The 12,562-nt window shown below is 45.3% G+C and overlaps 1 protein-coding gene and 1 long non-coding RNA gene across 6 annotated transcripts in view; one reads left to right on the forward strand and one right to left on the reverse strand.

The window, feature by feature from the left end:
• LOC115847920 (uncharacterized) overlaps positions 1 to 12,562 on the forward strand; it is a 97,744-nt gene that overhangs the window by 75,404 nt on the left and 9,778 nt on the right. For all 3 annotated transcript variants that reach the window (XR_009560654.1, XR_009560655.1, XR_009560656.1), the window contains exons 5-7: positions 1,712 to 1,767; positions 2,883 to 3,012; positions 4,437 to 4,569. This is a non-coding gene — a long non-coding RNA (uncharacterized lncRNA). The remainder of the gene's footprint in view (positions 1 to 1,711; positions 1,768 to 2,882; positions 3,013 to 4,436; positions 4,570 to 12,562) is intronic.
• Positions 1 to 12,562, reverse strand: part of NHS (NHS actin remodeling regulator) — a 347,571-nt gene that overhangs the window by 74,214 nt on the left and 260,795 nt on the right. The gene's annotated exons all lie outside the window — the stretch shown is intronic.

Raw genomic sequence — 12,562 nt, forward strand, 5'->3', positions numbered from 1 at the left:
TATTGGCGATTTCCTGTGAGGCAACCCAATATGAAGGTTGGAAAGAGTGTCAGTGCAGGTCCCAGGAGGAGTTTACTGCCGCCGGACCAGGGATTGTGTGAAGCACAGGGGGCAGGTTAGGGGCCGCCAAGAAGGAAAGACAACACTACCTAGTGAGCATGAGGTGCATGGACCAGACACCGAGATAGGCTCTGGGTAATATCATTTGGTTCCCACAGTAAAGCCAGGAAACATTTGATTATCTCTAATTTGCTGAATAGGCATAGAGAGGTTAAGAACTTGCCCAAGGCCCCAAAGATTATAAATGGGAGAGCCAGAACTCCAAGTGAGTACAGCTGAGTCCGAAGCCCCATACCCCTTTCTGCCTTCTACCCGGCTTTCTAACCCACACCACTGCCCCACACAGGAGCAGATATCTGTGTGGGAAGGCCACGGTCATCCTGGAAAGGAAGACTGAAGTCATTCAGTGGAGAGCCCTGCTGGCTGGGTTGAGGAACCTGCTATATAACGGGGAGTGTCGTAGGTGCCCCAAAGCAGAGCTCAAGACAAGCTGTTTGTTTAAGGATAGAGATGGGCTTCCTTGTTTATATTTTGCATCTTCCACCTAAGCAACGGGTCTAGAATATGGACCTGTATGTTATAGGAGCTCAAGTATTTTGGTTGCATGGATGTGATTCAACTCCATAAATGGTTCAAGCTATACATCTTTGTGGCCCTTTCTCTCTCCTTTAATCTACCTTCTTTCTTTTCCTGATCTCTTTCCTCCCAGATCAATTCTACTCAATGCCCAGCTCAAGTTGTACCTTCTCCATGAATCTATTCAAGATTCATGGACCCCAGGGCCCAATAGGTTCATTCATTTATTGAGCAATGAGTGATTAAGGACTTGCCATGTGCCGGGCACTGTGCCAGGCACTGCCAGTGGCGGACATGACAGACACAGTCCTTGCCCTCACGGAGGTCACATCCAGGAAGGAGGAAGGCTAGGAAGTGAAAAACTGACTGATAAGGAAGGATGTAATCAGGTAACAATAGGCACTCTGATGAAATAAAGCAGGGGGGTGAGAGAGAGCAAGGCTACTGGGAGGCATGGCAATGGAGTAAATGACAGTAGATGACCAGGAAGGCCTGAGATTCTCAACTAGGCATCAGAGATACCAAAGTAAGGGAGAGAGAGAGGGTGCCTGTCCCTATGGCGCTGACCTCTAGAGGAATGAGCTCTTCCTCTAGCTGAGTGTGGCACACAGCTGGACTACATTTCCCAGCCTCCCTTACAGTCGGGTGTAGCCATGTGTTGAGGTCTAGCAGTGGCACGTGAGCAGAAGCGATCTGCACCACTTCCAGCATAGCTCATAAAAATCTCCCACATGTTTTCCTTCATGTTCTTGAGAGCTTAGAAGCCATATACTGAAGATGGTAGTTTCACAAGATAAAAAAGAGCCTGGATCCTTGAACTCCGGCTAGGAGAGCAGCTACCCACCAGTGACGAAAAACCCATTTTGGACATTATGCAAGTGAAGAATAAACCTGAATTTTATTAAGCCAGTGAAATATTGGGGGTTATTTGTTCTGACAGCTCACATTACACTAATTCACTGAAGTCACTGTGTCATTGCCATGGCTATTCATTTGACCCATTCTCAGCCTAGGACATGGTCTTATCATATTACTGTTTACCTCTGTACTCTTAGTTCACTTTTTCTTTCTGTAGGTCGCACCCCTTCAACTCAGATGGCAACAGTGCAGTCAGAGGCCTGCCCTTCCAAGGTGAGCGCTTTGATATCTTGTCTGCTCATTAAAGCGGGATTCCGCTTTCACTGCTGCATCACGTCACTGGATGCTTTTATGGCCCTTTGAGTCATTTGTACTTTTAGGTAAGGGAATGATCGACGCTTTCTCTTTTAGTGAGCTTAGAAGACACGTGTTCTAGACTACCACAAATACAATCCTTCCCCAAATTATGATCATTTCCGAATTGGTGGGGCCTGGGTCAGTATGACAGTACTGCTTATACAGTTGTAGCTGCTTATTTCCCTGTCAGACTGTTGGCTTTTTCAGGACAAAGAGTACCTCTTGTCTGTATCTCAGCACGAGGCACAGTCAGGCACATGGTAGGTGCTCAGTAAATGCTTGCTGAAGGAACGAATAGGGTTATTTAATGTTGTTAAACACACTGATGTGCTATGGACAGAATCTGCACAAGTTTTTGTTCTTCAGGAAGCATCTGTAAAGCCCGCCCCCCCCCCCCCCCCCATCAATTTACAGTCAGCATTAACAAAAGCTTTTCCTTGAAAACCAAATGCATAGAAGTCAGGCTGAATTCCGAGTCGCTCCGGGGCGTCCACAGAAATGAGGATTGTGCCGGAGGGCACACTAAGTAGGACTCTGCTTTCCTGCTGCTTTGCTAAGTGCTGGCTTTTCCCCACCTTTGTTCTTTCTTCCCAAACTCTACCTACCTCCAAATTATCTCTGGGAGTCTCCAGGCAGAGTCATTCTTTATCCTGACACACGCCTCCCTAAGAAGTCACCTACCCAGTGAAAGCTGCAAGCACCCACTTAGCCAAAATACTGGGCTCGATTTCTCTCCAAGGCCAGTACCCAGGCAATGCACGCGCAGCTGGGTACTGGCCTTGGAGAGAAACGCAGTGCCTTCTCAGCGCCCTCAGAGCAAGTCGCCCAGCCCCACACAGGCTCTCGCCTTCACACTGCCCTCCTGCTCCAGATAGCAACTTGTCTTTGAGTGTCACAAAGCAGAGCTTCACTGGTCAGAGACACCAAGGCCAGACTGATACGGCAAAAGAGCAAGATCAGGAAAAGAACAGGCTATCCTGTATAACCTTGAAGAGTAAAGAAGTTCTTTTATTGTTGTTTTTCTTTTACAGCCTCAGACCCATGCAGCAGTACGAATTGAGGTTAAAACACAGATGCCACTAACCTGCACACCAAATGGCATGAGTCAGTGACACCAGCTCCGAGACCTGTTTTGAGCCCAAGCAACCGTCCAAGCCACACGTAGGTCACCTTGCTTTGATCTAACAACAGGTCAACCTCAGAAAGAGGCATTTCTGACAGAATTTCACCCACTGAAGAAACAGCTGGCTAGTCCGTTTCTCTTCCCAGTAATAAATGAGAAGCATTTATTACTTCGTTACACTTACCCAACCCATAGACCACCTTCTAAACTGGCTGTTTCCCGAAAGCTGCCAGCGAATTCAATCAAAGGTATAGATTCAGTCCTGTGTAGACATGGGACAGACCCCTTTTAGTGGGCTGTCATGGGGCCCCCTTCTGTCATTTCTGCAGGGAATTGGGTATTAGGGCAAGGATGTTTACATGAAGAGGTGAAGAGGGTGGAGAGAAGGCAGGTAGTACTTAAACGAAACGTGGCGATCTCCTTTTAGTTAAGAATGCGGTTCAGCCAGTGTTCTCTTTTCTTAAAACAAACTTCCTTTAAAGGCTGTCCAAGCAGTAGCTTCGCTGAGCACATTTATTTACCTTCTAGCCACGCGTAAAGGCTTGTTCTTTCCAGAACAATAGCCACCTGGGACAAGTGACATGCAGCGGTGTCCAGATTCCCATCTCTCTCACCACTGTGTCAGCTTACCAGTGTGCCCTCCCAGGTCTTCTTCAGATGTTGGCTACTGGCTAAAGCCCATTCCAGAAATACCAGTGTCCTGTGTGGTAGCGTTTTCTGCAAACCCACAGAAGGCAGGATCTACTGGGACTTTCCAGGCAAACTGCCTTTTCAGGGGTAGCAGACTCCAGAAGTTCCCTCCTCCTGGGGTGCATTGAAGCCAGTGGCCCGGAGCAGGCCGTTTAGGGTCTGAACTGTAGGACTGTCAGGGCCTTTCTAGTAACAAGTATGGACTTGAGCTTTTGTATTTATTTGGATAGACCCCAAAAGGCTCCTCTCAACAATTAAGAAAATCCTAGTTGAATATTTACTTGTTAGCTAGGACTCCCAGACCGTTAGGCCCTCCCTTCGCCTCCTGCTTCCCTGGACCGCACGTCTCCATCACGCTCTTACTCCACTTCCTTTCTCTGCCCCCTTCACACTCCTTTCCCTTTTGTCCTGGGCGAGGGCCTGGGTCTCTAACAGACCAAGACTAGCCTGCCCTTTTTGGATATGTTACATTTTTCAGCCTGTAAAGAAAGTCCTGGTGGTGGTGTTTTTTTGTTGTTGTTTTTCTTCCATTTGGTGTACAGGGCCAAAGTAATAATAGCTATTATGGCCACGACAAGAACGAAATCATTTGAGTACTGAGAAAAATCAAACCAAGAAAGGAATGACTTGTCATTCTCTGATCTTCACTCTTTATCCATTAACACACACACACACACACACACCAACGATGCTCACGCAACAGGTATTAGTCAGGCACCTGCATGGCCCGCCACTGAGTAATGTTCACCCTTGTTCCTACAACTTATTTCAGGCCTGCTTCTCCCACTTTCACGTGCGGACGATAATCGTGATGTCGACAACAACTTGCCATCTTTCTCTGAATATTCATTCAACAAATAATTACTGCGCATCCACTGAGTGCTGTCCCTCCCCGAGGCACTGAGGTATGAAGTCTCTGTCCTCCTGGAGCTTGCTGTCCAGTAGGAGACAGAGGGGACAAATAAACACATAGATACGATATCAGGTGGTATACGTTCTGTGAGGAAGCAAAGAAGGGGGGTAAAGGACTAAAGACTGGTGTAGCAGACGAGCCCGGTGCCTTGCCAGCATCCCCGCGGCATTCACCTGGGCACGCGGAGGCTGCCTCCCGTGAGCCCCTGAGGCCCTCTGCCTGGGGGCAGTTATTTTTCCGGCCGTGGGAGAACGCTTGGCCCCCAAGCGGGGTAAGCAAGAAGTATTAGAGAGAGAACGTCTTTCTCACTTTCCTCATCTCATAGTTACGATATCTCCTTTAATCCCTTCTTTCACTATTCCCTCCAGTTGGTTCACTTCTCATTTCTCTGATGGCTCTTTTTCTGAGAGTTCTGCCATTTAAATAAAATGCGTCTACCACTGATTGGGGCAGGGAAGCTGGACCGTCCACAGCCCTGCTTAGGGAGGCAGCCTCCAGGCGAAAAGCAGCAGGCTCCCTGCAGTGGCGCCCCCCTCCCCCGAATTCTTTTAGAAGATGGGAGACAGATCATCTTCTCCTGCTCCGTCGCCATCATCATTGTCAAGGACACCTTCTCCTGAGAACCCATTATCTATCTATCTATCTGCTGAACTTCGGGCCATTTGTTTGACCGTCATCATCTCTGACCCTCACACCAACTCTGAAAACCAGACAGTAACTACAGCCCAGCCCAGGGAGGCAACCAACCTTCCCTCCTACAGCAGCCGAGGCGCTCCCCTCATACCTCTGGCTACACAGGACACACCTCAGCAGCGATTCCCGTGGCCACAGTGCCCTCACCATGCATTCTGGGCCCTGCCAAGGCGGTTACTTTGATCCTGAATAGGAGACTCCATATCACACGGGATGTGCAGTTCTTTCTTTTTAGGCAGCTGGCATGAGCTTAGCACAGATGCCTCCCGGAGCAGGACTGCTTTGCTGCCTCCTGGGAGGTCCATCATCAAAACCTCCTGCCCTGACCCACATTGTGACTCTCTCCATTTGTGCTTCTGGCTGGAGCTACCAGGTAACCGACGTGGGAGTCTATGACTGCTTCATTTGGCTCAGAGTTCCTTCTGGAGGAGCTGGCGTCTCAAAGTTGGTTAGCAGTAAGCGAGCCCTGAGGTGCTAGCTATTAAGGCCTGAAAGGTGGGCACAACTGGGCTGCGGTCTGTGTGGGTGGTCCCCAGGAAGTCCCCTAGCGTCTCTAGGATTTCGGTTTCTCTCAGGCTGGAAGCAATCACATGGTTTTTAGGGCTCCGTTTCACCCCTTTCTTGTCCTGTCCTTAGTGCTTACCAAATGTCTATGTGTACATCTACATTTTCGGCTTCCTATGTAGTCAGACTGAGGCCAGATGACAGAGTGTCAGCTACTAGCCAGTGGGACACAGGCAGCATTAATGTACACCACTTCAAGGCTTGGTCCTTATAAAACCTCCCAGGAGCCTTGCTTCTCTCTTTTCCTCCACTGCTTGGGAACTACACATTCTAGGCTTACATCAGACTTTGTGTGAGGAAGAAACAGAACTATTATTGTATTAAAGCACTGAGCTTTGTTGTTGGTCTATCTGTTTGTTAGCATAGCATAGTGTAGCCTATCCTGACTAATACATTTTCTTTTATTCTGCCTATTCACTCATTCATCCACTCATTCAGATGTCATTCGTTCACTTGATATTAATTAAGTGCCTACTACATGGCTGGACACTAGTACTCTAGCATGAATATACCTTGGGTTCTTCCCCTGGAGAAGAGGTGGATATCTAGGTGAGGAGATGGAGATGGAGATGGAGATGGGAGCAGAGACAATAATAATACAGTGATAAGTGTGTACAGGGTACATAACATTGTGTTATGTGCAGAGAAATAATAAACATTCAGAGGCCTTTACCTTTAGAAAACTTCAACTATACTCTTTCTAGTTTCTTTCTTTATCCTTTTTTCTAGACAGTGCTCACCCCTGCATACTGTGCCAGTTCTAAAAAAAAAAACAAAACCAAAAACTGCATTTACCACCACTCTCTCCTTCCTACCAGCCCATCATTCCAAATCCATCTTCCTGAAGTACCATTTCTATAGGTCATGCCCCCGTCTGAAAATCATTCAGGGGGGTCTTTCTTTCATCGCCCACATAAGGTCCAAACTCCTTAATTTGGCATTGATGCAGTTCTGAGCTGTCTTTCTAACAACATTATTTTCCTCTTCTCCTTCAACCAGATGGCATAATCCATGTCCAACGACCCACACCATTGGTGATCCCACTCCCATGTCTTTTCTCACACCACTGTTTCCTCAGAATTCCCCTCCTTGTCTGCCTAAGTCCCTTTCTCTCTTCAGAGTCCCACCTCAAGTGATATCTTTGGTCTTTCTGTCTACCCCAGTCTGTAGTATTAATATATTCAGCAACTTAGATGAAACGGACAATTCCTTGGGAAAAAACTAGCAAGGGACAGAGAAAAGAGAAATAGTCCTATATGTCCTAAAGAAATTGAATTCTAAATCAAAACCTTTCCCACAGAGGAAATTCCAGGCCCAGATGGCTTCACCAGTGAATTCCATAAAACATTTTAGGAAGAAATAATCCGATTTACAAAAATTCTTTCAGAAAATAGAGGAGAACATTTCCCAATACGTGGTATGAAGCTTGTATAACCTTGATACCAAAACCTGATGAAAGACACTTCTAAAACATCTATAGCTAACATCATATTTAATGGTTAAACATTGGCTGCTTTCTCTAAGATAGGGAAGAAATCAAAACATCTACTTTCACCAGTATAGTAAGACGACACAAAGATATGAAAGGAAGCAGCAAATACTGTCATTTCCGGCAAAATGATTGTGTAGGTTTAAAACCCTATGAAATCTACAAAAACTGCTAGAACTAAAGAGTAAAAGTAGAAAAGTCACTGGTCAATATATTAAAAAAATCAATTGTATTTCTCTCTCTATATATATATATACTAGTAATCAAAACTTGGAGAATTAAATAAAAAGGAATACCATTTACAATATTATCAAATATGTAAGTCTAACAGAAGGTTGTGTGTCCTCTACCCTAAAAACTGCAAAACATTCCTAAGAGAAATTATAGAAGGCCTAGGTGATCAAAAGCTATACTATATTCAGGGATTAGAAGGCACAACATTGTTAAAGATGTCTATTCTCCCCAGATGCATCTATCGATTCAAATCAATGGCCAACCAAAATCCCAGCATTTTTAAAAGAAATTGACAGGCTGATTCTGAGAGGTATGTGAAAATGCATAGGTTCTAGAATAGCTAAAATAATCTTGAAAGAGAAGAACAAATTGGGAGGATTTATGCTACCCGATTTCAAGACTTAGTATAAATCTACAGAGGTCAAGACAGGGTGGTTTTGGCAAGAGAGCAGACATACAGATCAGTGGGGCAGAACAGAGGGTCCGGAAATAGAGCCACACACGTACAGCTGACTGATTTTTCGAAAAAGGCGTTAAATCAATTCAATGGGGGAAAAGAAAGGTTTTTGGTTTTTTGTTTGTTTGTTTTACAGATGGTTCTGGAACAAATGAATATACGTATGGGAAAAAATTAATTTTGACCCCTACTTCACTCCATACACAAGTGATTACATAAAGATCACAGACCTAAACACAAAAGCTAGAACTATAAAATCTCTGGAACAAAATACATGACAAAATCTTCATGAACTTAAAGGAAGCAGATTTCTCTGACAGGGTTCAAAGGGACTAGCCACACAAGAGAACACTGATGAACTGGACTTCGTCAAAATTTTAAAAATGTCTGCTCAGCAAAAGAATGCCATTTAGAAGTAAATTGGCAAGGCACAGGCTGGGAATAAATATTTGCAATCCATATATTTGACACAGAACTTTCATTCAGAGTATAGAAAAGAGCTACTACAAATCAATAATAAAAAAACAAAGGACCCAATTAAAAATGAGGAGAAGGCATAATGACATTTCAGAAGAGAAGGTAGATATATGAGTGTCTAGTAAGCTCATGAAAAGACATTCAGCATTATATGTCAGCAGAGAAATTCAAATTAAAACCACAATGAGATACCATTTCATATCCACTGTAATGACTACTGACGTACCCAGTGTTAGCGGGGATACAGAGCAACTAGAGCTCTGGTACCTTGCTGGTGGGAGTGTAAAATGGTACAACCATTTTGGGAGAAGCTCTGCCAGTTTCTTATAAAACTAAACATACACTTAGCCTGTGACTAAGCATTTTCCCTCCTAGATACTTACCCAAGAGAAATGAAAATGTAAATCTACAAAAGGACTTGTGCAAAAGTATTCCTGGCAGCTTTTATGCATAATGGCCCCAAACTGGATACAGCTCAACTAAGGAGGTAAACTGTGCTGTATTCTTACAACGGATTACTGCTCAGCAGTAAAAAGGAATGAACTACTGATACATAAAACAATATGAGTAAATTTCAAAAAGTATTATGCTGAATGAAAGAGGCCAGATATTTTTTAAAAATCATACTGTATGATTCAATTTACATGTAGTGCTTGAACGGGCAAGTCTAATCTATGTGACAGAAATCATAATAATGGTTGACAAAGGGGGTGGCAGATTGGAAAGGGGTACTAAAATTTGGGGGGTGATGGAACTGTACTATATATTATTTTGGGAGGTGGTTGCACAGACGTATATATCACAGCTCATTGAACTCAACACTTAAAATGTGTACACAACTTGATTGTATGTTAAACTATATCTCAATTTTAAAATTACTCCTTCCACCACCCCCAGAAAACCCTGTTGGGTGCTACTGTAATGTACTGTTATGATTTTCACATGCAGTTATCCATTTTAAACTTTCCTAGATCCCTCGGCAGGACCCGCACGGTACTTGGGACTCCATATTTGTCGAATCAATGAATGAGTAATAATCAGACAGTGTAAAAGAGAAATAAAAGGTAAAGGAAAACTAGACTGCGACACCATACATAATTCCACTGTTTCCATTTTTCCGGGAGCCAACACCATTGCAAACGCAGGTCCCTATCTCCCAACACATAACAATAACCCAGTGTCTAAGACATCTTGCTTTTATTTACAATAAAAGAGGCAAGGAAATAAGAGAAAGCTTTTGTCTCCTACCTCCTTTTGAGGTGACACCACATAATTATCACTCCGTTTCTTAACTCTAGTGCGAGAGACCAAAAGACATCGGATGAATCACCTTTTCATTCATAAAACCCTGCTCATATCTTTCATCGCTTTTATCCTCCTAGGATAATAGCAGAGAAACAGCACTTGACGGGCCTACGTTATCAGACTCTATTGGAAAGGTCTAGATAAGAGTGCTGAACCACCTATTAGTATTCTGCATGCAAACCCTTCTCCGTAACCCAGAGTCATCCGTATCCTGGCAACCCTCAGAATTTCATTCTCATTGAATTGCTAGATCTTTATCAAAATATAATTAGAGCCTTAATTCGAAAGATAAATTTTGATTGCCAGTGCCATGCCGAAAGGAAGGAATAATCAGGTGGGAGAGCGCTTAGGCACAATTGTTAACCATATAATCAATGTCATGGATCACGCATCCCCTAAAAAACATAACTTCGGGGGAAGTTGTGAGGGGGTAGAGCAAGGAGGGGAAGAAATCATTGAGGCACCAGACTTACATTATCTTTGCTCGTTTTCTCATATTGTTGCTTAAGTACTTGTCATCTCTTCCCAACTGGAAGAGTTTGGGGAAGGCCCATGCTGTGTGTCCTGCTTCTGTGTGTGCTCACAGTGGCCCAGTCCGTAGCAGGAAGTAACGTGGTCTACAAGCCTCCTATCTTGGGTCAGGTCTCCTGGAAGCAGACTTTGAGATAGACATTGGCGTGTGGGAAGCTTACTAGCAAATGCTCTTCAGGTCAAGACCTATGGAGGGAATTAAGCAGGACTGGGCAGAGAGAGAAGTTGGGCTGTGATACCGTCACAACAGAGGATCAGCCAGCCCCATTGGGGGAGCTCTGGAGCTGGGATAGCTCTGCAGAATTGTCCTGAATTGCAGCGTGACCAGTCATTGGATGTGCGCTGACCTGGGAAGGGCTGTGACCTTGGGCAAGGTGGCTCTCTTCAAGGACAATTCCCAAAGAGGGACTTGGCTGTGAGGCGTCAGCCACCAGTGCCCAGCTCTGACGAATGAGTGCTTGGGGAGCAAGCGCTTGAGTCCTGATGAGGAAGGGGGACACAGGTGGTGCATCGAAGTAGCCACTGCACCTCCACTGGCTACAGTGACTCAAGGGCCTGGGGAAGATGATCCGAAATGGAACCCTGACAGATCGAACCCACTAGCCCATCTGTACAGGAGAGCAGCCCTCCACCCTGTTGCGCATGCTGAGTCACCTCAGAATGTGTGACTTGCTGGGAAAGAGGAGGTCTTGTCCCCTGATCCAACTGGCATGCTCCCGACTTGAGGGTGGGTACTGATACTTAAAAAAAAAAAAAATCAATAGCTCCGAGACACAGTCTGCAAGGGGCCAGAGAACAGAAGTCACACACTTCAGTTCCCTTTGCTTTGGGGCAGTCACATCTGCAGCCTCACTGCTTCCATGGTCGTACGTGGTTCATTAGTTTGGGGATGGAGAAAGCACCAGGCATATATAACTGTCTTTCTCCATTGGAGTAAAAGTAATAGATGTATTTAACCTACATTTCCATGTACAGTCAGCTTCTCCTGAGACCTCTGGGAATGCTCAAATCTGTAAATACAGAAGCTTCAGAGTTCACCACTGTGCTAGGTCGTCTGTTTCCACCCGTCCTGGTATTCACGCCCTTGGTTAATTCCCTGCCCTGGAGTCTGGGCTGGTCCTGTGACTTGTGTCATCCTGTTGGTAAAACAAGTCACAGGCCCAGCCTTGAGAAGGCCTGGAAGCTTCTGCCTTTGCGCTCTTGGGGACCCTAAGCCACTAGGTAAGAAGTCCAGCTTCTGGACTTCTGGCAAGGCCACTTGGACAGGCCCTGAGACTACTACACAGAAAGAGACAGAAGCACAGCCAACCCAGCATCCCAGCGGAAGCCTAGCCCCCAGGCGACATAGCAACTGACTGGCCACCGGCAAGACTGTCACAAGAACTGCCCAGTGAGCGCCTCCGACACTGCAGAATCTTGGACCAGCCGATCGGCTATTGTTTCTTAAGCCATTAAGTTTTGGGGTGGATTCGTACACAACAACAGGTAGACAAAACAACCCTAATTAGCAATTACCTCGAGTCAAAGGGCTATGCTGGCCTCGCCCCACCCCTATCAAGTCAACTGCCTTTTAAGGTTGAACTGAAGAGCCCTTCCTCATTTGATGGCCGCTTTTCACAAGGAAACGAACATTTTTATTACATCATAACAGTTACCGCCTACCCAGTGATGAATAGACCAAAAAATTTTGAAGGAGAAAAAAAATCCTCACTAGGCTGTCGGCACCGGAGGTCAGGGATTGGGCTCTCTCACTAGCTATGTAGCTTAATCCTGTGAATCGTTTTCATATGCTGGGGGCTCAAATTCATGCCTCAGTAAGTTTACAAATGGCTCCCTGTCATGGACCTCCAAGGTCATTCACTAAGAGAAGAAACTCAGAGATTCAGGGTCAGTGTTGGTCGGACACGCTAGAGAGGGCTGGACACGGAGCCCACCAGGTCAGAGATGGTGTGTAGCAAGATGATCCAGGGCTGGCTTCCGGAGCCAGATCACCTGGGATCAAATCCCAGATCTGTCACCTGTTAGCTGTTAAACCCTGGGCAAGTTACTTAACTTCTCTGTGCCTCAGCACCCTTATCTATAAAGTTGGGATAATAGTAGTCCCTCCCTCGCAGGGTTACTGTGAGGATTAAGTGAGTTAATAATATATGTACAGGGCATAGACCAGTGCCTGGCTCTTCTGAGCCTAACTCTAAGTGGTTCTACAGTTAAAAAAAAAAACAAAAACAAAAAACA

Source organism: Globicephala melas, chromosome X (assembly GCF_963455315.2).
Source record: "Globicephala melas chromosome X, mGloMel1.2, whole genome shotgun sequence".
Lineage (NCBI taxonomy): Eukaryota > Metazoa > Chordata > Mammalia > Artiodactyla > Delphinidae > Globicephala > Globicephala melas.